This window comes from Callithrix jacchus, chromosome 8 (genome assembly GCF_049354715.1).
Source record: "Callithrix jacchus isolate 240 chromosome 8, calJac240_pri, whole genome shotgun sequence".
NCBI lineage: Eukaryota > Metazoa > Chordata > Mammalia > Primates > Cebidae > Callithrix > Callithrix jacchus.
The window spans coordinates 21,314,627-21,325,935 of record NC_133509.1 but is presented as its reverse complement, the minus strand read 5'-3'; the positions used below and the strand labels follow the sequence as shown (position 1 = coordinate 21,325,935).

At 45.8% G+C, this 11,309-nt stretch overlaps 1 non-coding gene across 1 annotated transcript; it reads left to right on the top strand.

The window, feature by feature from the left end:
* The first annotated feature begins 2,016 nt into the window (after nt 1-2,016).
* Nucleotides 2,017-2,083, top strand: LOC118145398 (small nucleolar RNA SNORD77). The gene has a single exon (XR_004730515.1). It is a non-coding gene; the product is annotated as a small nucleolar RNA SNORD77 (small nucleolar RNA).
* Nucleotides 2,084-11,309: the final 9,226 nt, after the last annotated feature.

Below are 11,309 nucleotides of genomic sequence, written 5' to 3'. Positions count from 1 at the left end.
CCCCCAATAGACCCCAGTGTGTAGTGCTCCCCTCCCTGTGTCCATGTGTTCTCATTGTTCATTACCCGCCTATGAGTGAGAACATGAAGTATTCCATTTTCTGTTCTTGTGTCAGTTTGCTGAGAATGATGTTCTCCAGATTCATCCATGTCCCTACCAAGGACACGAACTCATCATTTTTGATTGCTGCATAATATTCCATGGTGTATATGTGCCATATTTTCCCAGTCCAGTCTATCATCGATGGGCATTTGGGTTGGTTCCAGGTCTTTGCTATTGTAAACAGTGCTGCAATGAACATTCGTGTGCATGTGTCCTTATAGTAGAACGATTTATAGTCCTTTGGATATATACCCAGTAATGGGATTGCTGGATCAAATGGAATTTCTATTTCTAAGGCCTTGAGGAATCGCCACACTGTCTTCCACATCAAATGTTTACTTATTTGATCAATCTGTTGTCCTGCCCTCCATGAACCATTTCCTCACCTGGCTTGGACTCTGACATTCCCAGCTGGGCAGCTACAGCCCCCACCCCTGCTCTCCTAGGGAAACGCTCCTCATGCTTGGGCTCTAGCACCCCACTCTTACCACTGCCTCTCCACACCAGGGACTCCCTCTTCATTCTGCTTGGGATTTCACACTCTGAGCCCAGCCGTGAAATGGAACTTTTTACCACCAAAAGATTAAGAATGTGCACTATAAATTGTGACGCTGGTGAAATCAGTCACATGTCCTCACATAGGCATGAGGACCAAATTAAATATATTCTGAACTTAGTTGGGGTTCTAAATGGACCTGCTGGCTGTGCATGGTGGCTCACACCTATCGTCCCAGAACTTTGGAAGACTGAGGTGGGCAGATCACTTGAGCACAGGAGTTCAAGGCCAGCCTGGGGCAACATGGCAAAACCTTGTCTCTACAAAAAATACAAAAAAATTAGCTGGGCGTGGTGGCACATTCCTATAGTCCCAGCTACTAGGGAGGCTGAGGTAGGAGGATTGCTTGAGCCAGGGAGGGTGAAGCTTCGGTGAAGAGCGATTGGGCTTCACTCCAGGCTGGGTCACAGAGTAAGACCCTGCCTCAAAAACATGAATATGAATAAATGAATAGATAGAAGTACTTTCTGTGTTTCAGTATTTAATCTACTTGGAACTTATTTTTGTATGATATAAAATGGAGGTCCAATTATTTTCCTGATAGAAAATAGCATCATTATTTATTATATAATCCATCCATTTCCCACTGATTTAAAATTGCACTGTTCACATTTTTTTTCTTTTCGTTATGAATGGGATTAGTGCCTTTAGAACTTTATTTTTTTCTTTTCGTATAAATGGGATTAGTGCCTTTATAACTGTTCACATTTTATGTTCTTATAAACAGATATCTATTCCTGGATTCTCTCTCTCTCTCTTTTTTTTTTTGTGACGGAATCTTGCTCTGTCACCCAGGCTGGAGTGCAGTGATGCAATCTCGGCTCACTGCAAACTCCGCCTCCTGGGTTCAAGCAATTCTCCTGCCTCAGCCTCCTGAGTAGCTGGGACTACAGGCACATGCCACCACGCCCTGCTAATTTTTTGTATTTTTAGTAGAGACTGGGCTTCACCATGCTAGCCAGGATGGTCTTGATCTCCTGACCTCGTGATCCACCCACCTCAGCCTCCCAAAGTGCTGGGATTACAGGCGTGAGCCACCTGCCTGGCCTGGATTCTCTTTTCTCTTCCACTGGTTAATTTGTCAATGCCCAGGCCAATATTGTCTTGATTCTATTGCGGTATCTTTATAGTGGCTTCTGAGATAGATCTAGTACACCCGTAGCATACCTCTTCCTACATTTATTTGTTTATGCCCAGGCCAATATTGTCTTGATTCTATTGCGGTATCTTTATAGTGGCTTCTGAGACCTAGTACACCCTTAGCATACCTCTTCCTACATTTATTTGCTATTTACAAGTACTTTATTCTTTCCAAACAAATTGTGATAATTTAATCCAATTAAAAAGAAACCTGTTGGATACTCTGACAGTTGCATAGTTCAACAGACTGAATCAAGAGATGTATACCATCTGTCTGATATATCTGGGATGGTTGGGGAAGAAACACGTGTTGGGATTATATTGGCATTTTTTTCTTTTCTGTTTTTTCCTTTGCCCCCGCTGCTGGGATATAATAGGAATTTTATCAACTGTATGTAAATTTGTACAGTTGTAGTTTTTGTGATAGTGCCTTGATATTCACGAAAGAAACAATGAAGGCCATACAATGCTTGCTCATTATTCAGATCTTGATTCATTTATTTCCCCAACATATATATTTGAGCACCTGCTATAGGCTAGGCACTATTCTAAATGCTGGGGAAATAACTAAGTTCCTGCTTTTTTGAAAAAGCCCAAACTTTAGTAGGGACAGACAGGTAATAAATATAAACACACACACAGATATATGTGTAAATAAATATGCAATATGTCAGAGGGTATTAAATACTGCGGCAAAAACTAAATCCAGTTAAAGGTGATATAGTGTGCTGGGAGGAGGGCTGTTTTTTTATTTAGCGCAAAAGCTGACGTGGTGATATTTGAGCACAGATATGAAGGACATGAAGGAGTCATCCGTGCGTTCCAGGTGGAGGACACAGAAAACACAGAGGTGGGAGTGTGCTTGGTGTGTTATGCCGGCAGAGGAAGAGCAGGCAGCCCAGCGTGGCTACAGCAGGGTGAGAATCGGGGAGAGGGGCAGGAGGTGGAGACAAAAAGGTAGCTGGGAGGCGCTGTACCGGGTAGAGCCACGGAGACCACTGTGAGTGCTGTGGCTAAATATGGAGAAGGGAAATTCTCCTGAATCTGGAGCAGAGGAGTAACATGGTCTGATGAAGTTCTTAATGAATCATTCTGATGGACAGGAGTGGAAGCAGGGAGGCCAGTTAGGACTCTGGCTTTGTCTTGCCTGAGATGAGGGTGGCTGGGAGGAGGGTGGGGGCGTGGGGGTGAGAGATGAGGGATTCTGATCTGCCTGGCTCCCGTGCCACCACAGGCCACCAGAGGGCACTACACATACATCCTTGGTGAGGCTGAGCTGTGACAGCCAGTCCTTTCCTCCCCCTCCCCCTCCCCAATGACAGGTTGTGAGACCTCCTTCTACAATAACCACCCCACCCGTTTTGCTACTAGAATTTAGATTCTGTTCTAGACTATGCTGTGCCCAGCCTCAAAAGACGAACCACGGTAGTACAAGCACCATCTGAGTCTCCAAGATTGCAGTCATCTATCTAATGTCAGTCTTCCTTTGTTTCCAGGACCCTCCTATCTCTCCATCAACCTCTCCTGTACACTGACCTGCTTCAACTAGTGCATTAATGTAGTCTGGGAAAACAGGTTTGCTGAATGTGACTGGGAGTTCCTTTCTTTGCCATTATTTCTAATGGGAACACTGCCTTTTAAAACCTATAGTGCTGAATGAAAAGAATGTTTTTAGACTGGGTGAGGTGGCTTATGCCTGCAATCCCAGCAATTTGGGAGGCTGAGGCGGGTGGATTGCTTGAGCCTGGGAGTTCGAGACCAGACTAGGAAACATAGCAAGACCTCATCTCTATAAAAAATACAAAAATTAGCCAGCGTGGTGGTATGCACCTGTAGTCCCAGCTATTCAGGAAGCTGAAGTGGGAGGATCACTTGAGCCCAGGAGGTTCAGGTTGCCTTGAGCCAAGATTGCACCACTGCACTTCAGCCTAAGTAACAGAGCAAGACCCTGTCTCTACAAAAATACAAAAATTAGCCGGGCATGATGGCGGATGCCTGTAATCCCATCTACTTGCCAGGCTGAGGTGGGAGAACCGCTTGAACCCGGGAGGTGGAGGTTGTAGTGAGCCAAGATCATGCCACTGCACGGCAGCCTGGGCGACAGAGCAAGACTCTGTCTCAAAAAAGATACCCACATGTGGTTAGTGTCTGCTGTATTGGAAAGGGCAGGTTTATAGTGTGTGGAAGAATGTCTTATCATCTCCCCAGTATTCATGCTTCTCTTTCTTTCATTATAGAACTTCTCCTCCAAGTTTAACAATGCAAATGAATATCCAGTTTGAGGCACCATTTCCCAACCTCGCTCAGTTAGGTGTGGCCATATGTGTTTGTTTTCTAGTGCAGTGTGACAAGTGACCACAAACATAGCAAATTAAAACAACACCCACTTATTATCTCAGAGCTCTGTAGGTCAGAAGTCTGGGTTTGGCTGGGTTCTATACTCAGGGTCCCACAAGGCTGAAAGCAAGGTGTCCATGGGCTGGGCTCTTGTCTGGAGGTTCTGGGGAAGAACCTACTTCTAGACTCATTTGGGTTGGCAGAATCCAGTTCCCTGTGGCTGTAGGTCTGAGGTCCTAATTCCTACCTGGCTGTGAGCAATGGGAGCTACTCTGTTCCCAGAGGCTGCTGGGATACTTCATGGGTACCTACATCTTTTTTTTTTTTTGAGATGGAATCTCACTCTGTTGCCCAGGCTAGAATGCAGTGATGCTATCTTGGTTCACTGCAACCTCTGCCTCCTGGGTTCAAGTGATTCTCCTGTCTCAGCCTCCCAAGTAGCTGGGATTACAGGTGTGCACCACCGCGGCCAGCTAATTTTTATATTTCTAGTAGAGATAAGGTTTCATCATCTTGAACTCCTGACTTCAGGTGATCTGCCCTCCTTGGGATCCACTGCACCTGGGTGGTCCCCTATGTCTTCTTAGCAGCCGTGGTGCAGTGTCTTTCTCATGCTTGGAATCTCTGATGGTTAGTTTTAGGTGTCAACTTGACTGGATTAAGGAAAACCTAGAAACGTACTAAAGCATTATTTTCAGTGTCTCTGGGAAGATGTTTCCAGAGGACATTAGTGTGTGAGTCTCAGTGGACTGGGTAGGGGAGATCTGCCTGCAATGCGGGTGGGCACCATTCAATCTGTTGGGGGCCTGGAGAGAACGAAAACCGGGGGAAAATGTATGTGCCGATCTACCTGCTGGAGCTGGGATACACTCTTCCTCTCCTGTACTTGGACAGCAACTCCAGACTTCTCAGCCTTTGGATTCCAGGACTTACATCAGTGGCCTCTCTCCCTGAGATCTCAGGCCTTTGGGCTTGACCTGAGAGTTACACCCTTGGTCTCCCTGGTTCTGAGGCCTTTCAGACTTGGATTGAGCCACGCCACCAGCATCCCAGGGGCTCCAGCTTGCATATGGCTCATGTGGGACTTCTCAGCTGCCATAATCACATAAGCCAATTCCTCTAATAAATCTCCTCTCAGCCGGGTACACTGGCTCACATTTGTTTTCTTCCCAGTGCATGTAAAAGTATGGTTACACTATACTGCAGTAGTCTATTACGTGTATTCATCATGTCTAAAAAAACAAGGTACGCACCTCCATTAAAAATACTTTTAATGAAGTATTTTTAAATACTGGGTGTGGTGGCTCATGCCTGTAATTTTGGCACTTTGGGAGGCAGACGCAAACGAATCAGTTGAGCCCAGGAGTTCAAGACCAGTATGGGCAACCTAGTGAGACCCTGTCTCTTAAAAAAAATTATCTATCTATCTATCAATCAATCATCTGTGTATGTATGTATGTATGTATGTAACTATATATCTATCATTCGTGTATGTATGTATGTATCTATCTACTTATCTATCCATTCATCCATTCATCCTTCCTGTGAGTTCTGCCTCTCTGGAGAATCCTAATACACTCCCTTTCTTCCCCTTCTGCCCAGCAGCCAGAAAAACTATGATTTTCCAGGGCTTGTGATTAGATTACACCCACATGGATAATCCTTTTGCTTTATAACAGAACATAATCACAGGAGTGAGATCTTGTTGATTTCTACCTACCCTCAAAGAAGAAGAAAGGGATTATACCAGGGCAAGGATCATAGGGAGAATTCTTAGAATTCTGCTTACTATGCCATGTGATTAACTTCTAGTCAAAAAGTTAATGGCAACTCTGTTCTTCCAGTTGCTCAGGTCAAAATACTGGGTGTCCTCCTTGGCCTCTCACTTCTCACACTTCGCTGGTCAGTCAGCAAGTTCTGTCAGCTCTGCCTGAAAAACACACTCAGCATTCAGGCACTTCCCATGCTCTTCTACTTTGTGATGCTGGGCAGGTCACCATAATCCCTCATGTGGATTAGTGTAACTTCCTAGCTGGCTTTTCTCCTCAGCATTCTGTTCTTTTTTTTTGGATGGAGTTTTGCTCTGTCGCCCAGGTTGGAGAGCAGTGGTGTGATCTCAGCTCACGGCAACCTCCACCTCCCGGGTTCAAGTGATTCTCTTGCCTTGGCCTCCGGAGTGGCTGGGATTACAGGCATGCGCCACCATGCCGAGCTAATTTTGTATTTTTAGTAGGGATGGGGTTTCTCCATGTTGGTCAGGCTAGTCTTGAACTCCTGACCTCAGGCGATCTGCCTGCTTCTGCCTCCCAAAGTGCTGGGATTACAGTCGTGAGCCACCACATCTGGCACATTCTATTCTTAATATAACAACTAGAGTGATCCTGATACAGCATATGCCAAACTATGTCCCTTAGCACTATTCAGTGGGTCTCTATCTCATATTAAAGACCAGAATCCTTAATATGGACCACACGATTCTACTTTGGTCTCCGTATTAGGTTTGTGACCTCAAAATCCTATCCCTCTTCTGACCGGGTGTGGTGGTTCATACCTATAATCTCAGCACTTTGGGTGGCCAAGGTGGGCGGATCGCTTGAGGTCAGGAGTTCAAGACCAGCCTGTCCAACATAGCAAAACCCCGCCTCTACTAAAAATACAAAAAATAGCTGGCATGGTGGCACACATCTGTAATCCCAGCAATTTGGGAGGCCGAGATGGGCAGATCACTTGAGGTTGGGAGTTCAAGACCAGCCTGGCCAACATAGTGAAACCCCCATCTTCACCAAAAATACAAAAACTAACTGGGCGTGGTGGTGTGTGCTCCTCAGGAGGCCGAGGCACGAGAATTGCTTGAACCTGGGAGGCGGAGGTTGCAGTAAGCTGAGATTGAGCCACTGCACTCTAGCCTGGGTGACAGAGTGAGACTCAATCTCAAAAAAAAAAAAAAAAAAAAAAATTCTATTACTCTTCGCCTCCTTCTCTTCACTGTATAGCCTGTAGCCTCACAGGACTCCTTGCTGTTCCTTAAACATGTCAAAAGTGCTTTAGGGCTTTGGTACTTGTTATTCTCTTTGCCTAGAATGTTCTTCCCCAAGATATCTTTATGGCTAGCTCTCATTTTCTTCGTGTCTTAATTCAAAAGTCACCTTTCAGGCAGGCAAGGTGGAGCATGTCTGTAATCCCAGTGCTTTGGGAGGCTGAGGTGGGAAGAGTGCTTGAGGCCAAGAGTTTGAGACCAGCCTAGGGAACATAGTGAGACCTTTTTTGCCTCTACAAAAATAATAATAATAAAAAAATAGCTAGCTTGGTGGCACATTCCTGTAGTCTCAGATACTTGGGAGGCTGAGACAGAGGATAGCTTAAGCTCAGGAGTTTGAGGTTGCAGTGAGCTGTGATCATGCCACTGCACTCCAGCTTAGGTGACAGAGTGAGATCCTATCTCTAAAAAAAATAAAAATAGGCTGGGTGTGGTGGCTCATGCCTGTAATCCCAGCACTTTGGGAGGCCGATGTGGGCAGATCACAAGGTCAGGAGTTCGAGACCAGCCTGGCCAATATGGTGAAACCCTGAGTCTACTAAATATACAAAAAAAAAAAAAAAAAAATTAGCAGGATGTTGTGGCGCATGCTGTGATCCTAGCTTCTTGCAGGAGAGTCAACTGAACCTGGGGGGCAGAGGTTGCAGTGAGCTGAGATCATGACACTGCACTCTAGCCTGGACAACAGAGCAAAACTCAGTCTCGGGAAAAAAAACCAAAACGAAGGCCAGGAATAGTGGTTCATGCCAGTAATCCCAGTGAGGCCAAGGTGGGCAAACCACTTGAGCCTAAGGAGTTTGAGACCAGCCTGGGCAACTGGGCAACACGGGGAAACCCTCATCTCTGAAAAAATTACAAAAATTAGCCCAGTGTTGTGGCATGTGCCTGTAATTACAGCTACTTGGGAGGCTGAGGTGGGGAAGTTGAGGATGCGTGAGCTGCGATGGCACCAGTATATTCCAGCCTGGGCGACAGAGTGAGACCTGGTCTCCAAAACAACACAAATTTACTTTTCTAGTGAGGCTTCTTGTGGCTAAACCGCTTCATATTCCCCTTTAGTTCTGTGTACCTTAGTACTTTTCACTGTGGGACATACTAAAGGTTTTTTTTTTCTTTTGGAGTTGGAGCCTCACTCTGTCACCCAGGCTGGAGTGCAATGGTGCGATCTTGGCTCACTGCAACCTATGCCTCCCTGGTTCAAGTGATTCTCCTGCCTCAGCCTCCTGGGTAGCTGGGATTACAGGCACGCAGTGACATACCCAGCTAATTTTTGTGTTTTTAGTAGAGACAGTGTACTGAGTCCAGCTCGGCTGTAGAGACCCCCACCCAGGCGGCACTGAAGGCATTAAGAAGCAGACACCCAGATACAACAGTAAAGTGGGACTAGCCGGTGGCCAACAGCCTTCCGAGCCGAGAGCCTCAGGGGGCTGACAGCATCCCTGGCTGAAGGCCTCGAGCAGATGCTGACCCACGTAGTTATTCTCTCTGAACAGGCGATTCTTATTAAAAAACAGGTGTTCCATGTTTTCTCATAGAACCAAGAGACACTAGGTAGGCAGCTGGTGCCTGCTTACCGTGGATCAAGGACAAACCAGAAAGTATTCTCCACGAGGGAGCCACGGGGGCAGGTCACATATCCCGTGCTGAAAGAATTTTTTTAACGGGTGTATGATATACATATATTGGTTTAGAATGCCCCAAGCAGTTTTCCACTGGTGGGTGGGGTGGGGGACTGGCTGGGTTTTCCTTGCCATTGTTCTTAGCAAACAATATAGTCCATCATACACTCAGGATTTCTCAACAACAGGGTTTCACCATGTTGGCCAGGCTGGTCCTGAATTCCTGACCTCAAATGATCCACCTGCTTCAAACTCCCAAAGTGCTAGGATTACAAGCATGAGCCACTGTGCCTGGCCCACACTACAGATTTTAATTTTTCATCTTGTTTCTCTCTCCCATCAAAATGTAATCCATTAGCACAGAGATTCTCTCCCATTCCCTCCTCCTTTTCTTTTGTATCAAGTTGGCATATGGTAAGCACTCACTAATGTTTGTTGCATTAATAATACCGTGAGAGGGAGATGATGAGAGTGAAGCATTCTTTTTGGCCGGATGCAGCGGCTCATGCCTGTAATCCCTGCACTTTTGGAGGCTGTGGTGGGATGGATCACCTGAAGTCAGGAGTTGGAGACCAGCCTGGCTAATGTGGTGAAGCCCTGTCTCTACCAAAAAAAAAAAAAAATTAGCTGGGTGTGGTGGCATGCGCTTGTAGTCCCAGGTACTCCGGAGGCTAAAGCGGGTGAATTGCTTGAACCCAGGAAGCAGAGGTTGCAGTGAGCCAGATCATGCCACTGCCCTCCAGCCTGGGCAACGGAGCAAGACTCCATCTCAACAAAACAAAACAAAACAAAACAAAACAAAACGAAACTTTTTTTAAAAAAAATAAGAGACAGGATTCCAGGCTGGGTCGTAGTGCTGCTCTCACAGCCGACTGCAGCCTTGGAATTCTTGGGCTCAAGCCATCCTCTCACCTCAGCCTCCTGAGTGCTGAGACTACAGGTGCGTACCACCATACCCAGCTAATATTTTTATTTTTGGTAGAAACAAGGTCTTGCTATGTTGCCAAGGCTGGTCTCAAGAGGTCCTCCTGTCTCAGCCTCCCAACGAGCAGGGATTATAGGCATGGGCCACCATGCCTGGCTGGGAGTTGGAGCATTCTAAGATCTTTCTACTGTTTGGGAGGGAGGTGGTGATTCACTTTAGAGCTGCCAAGCTAAATGGGCATGCCACGCTTTTAAGGGATACCACTGAGAGAACTGACTTCAATGGAACTAGGACTTCAATGTGGATGGGAAGAGAAGGGGAAAAAAGAAAATGTAATTAAGCCAATGGGAGGTGGGAATGAAGAAAAACCAGCAAGGAAACAATAAAAAGAAAGCACAAAGCTTCCTGACTCTTGTAGAATGGCAGATGCCTAAAATTCCTTCACAGTCCTTCACAAACCATGCAGATTGACAATGAAAGCAAATTAAGCCACCCCATCCCTCACAGCCTCACTAGGAGACAGGGCATAACTCAAACTTCAATTTACATGTAAATGGGGAGATCAAGATCTGAAACCAGCAGAGCTAGGTCTAGAGCTCACTTCTGAACGGGGAGTCAGGAGAGTTGTGTGGAAGTTGGCAGAGTGCAGCCGGGTCCTGGAGGTGGGGGCACACAGAGAGGGTAACTATCCTGAGAGTTACCGAAAAGGAACATTCACGAAATAGCAATTGCAGAAACAACATTCTCTGATCACAATGCAATACAATTACACATTAACAAAATTAAACGCAAAAAGGCTTTTTGAACTAGAATTTTTTTTTTTTTTTTTTTTTTTTTTTGAGATGGAGACTTGCTCTATCACCCAGGCTGGAGTGTAGTGGTGCTATCTTGGCTTACTGTAACCTCCGCCTCCTGGGTTCAAGCAATTCTAGTGCTTCAGCCTCCCTGAAGCACTAGAGTAGCTGGTATTACAGGTGCCTGCCACCACATTCAGCTAATTTTAGTAGAGATGAGGTTTTACCATGTTGGCCAGGCTGGTCTTGAACTCCTGACCTCAAGTGATTCACCTGCCTTCGCCTTCCAATGTGCTGGAGTTACAGGTGTGAGCTACAGCACCCAGCCTAGAAATTTTAAAGAATTCGATTAAGCAACTCGCATCAACTGGGTAATACAAACCAAAATTGCAGAATTTCATAAAATAGCAATAATGAAAACACAGCTTATCTGAATCTGTGAGGTACTGCAAAAGCAGTTGCCAGGAGAAAATGTATTACATCAAATACTCATGTCAGTAAAAGTAAACATCAACTAAAAAGTTAGGAAAAACCCAAAGTAAACCAAGAGAAAGTAGAAGGTTGGAATGAATATAGACATAAATAGAAATGAATGAGTTAAGCCCGGGGGCAGTGGCTCATGCCTATGATTCCAGCACTTTGGGAGGCTGAGGGGGGTGGATCACTTCGAGCTCAGGAGTTCAAGACCAGCCTGGGCAACATGGTGAAATGCTGTCTCTACTAAAAATACAAAAATTAGCCAGGTGCATGGTGGCACATGCCTATAATGAAAGCTACTCGGGAGGCTGAGGCAGGAGAA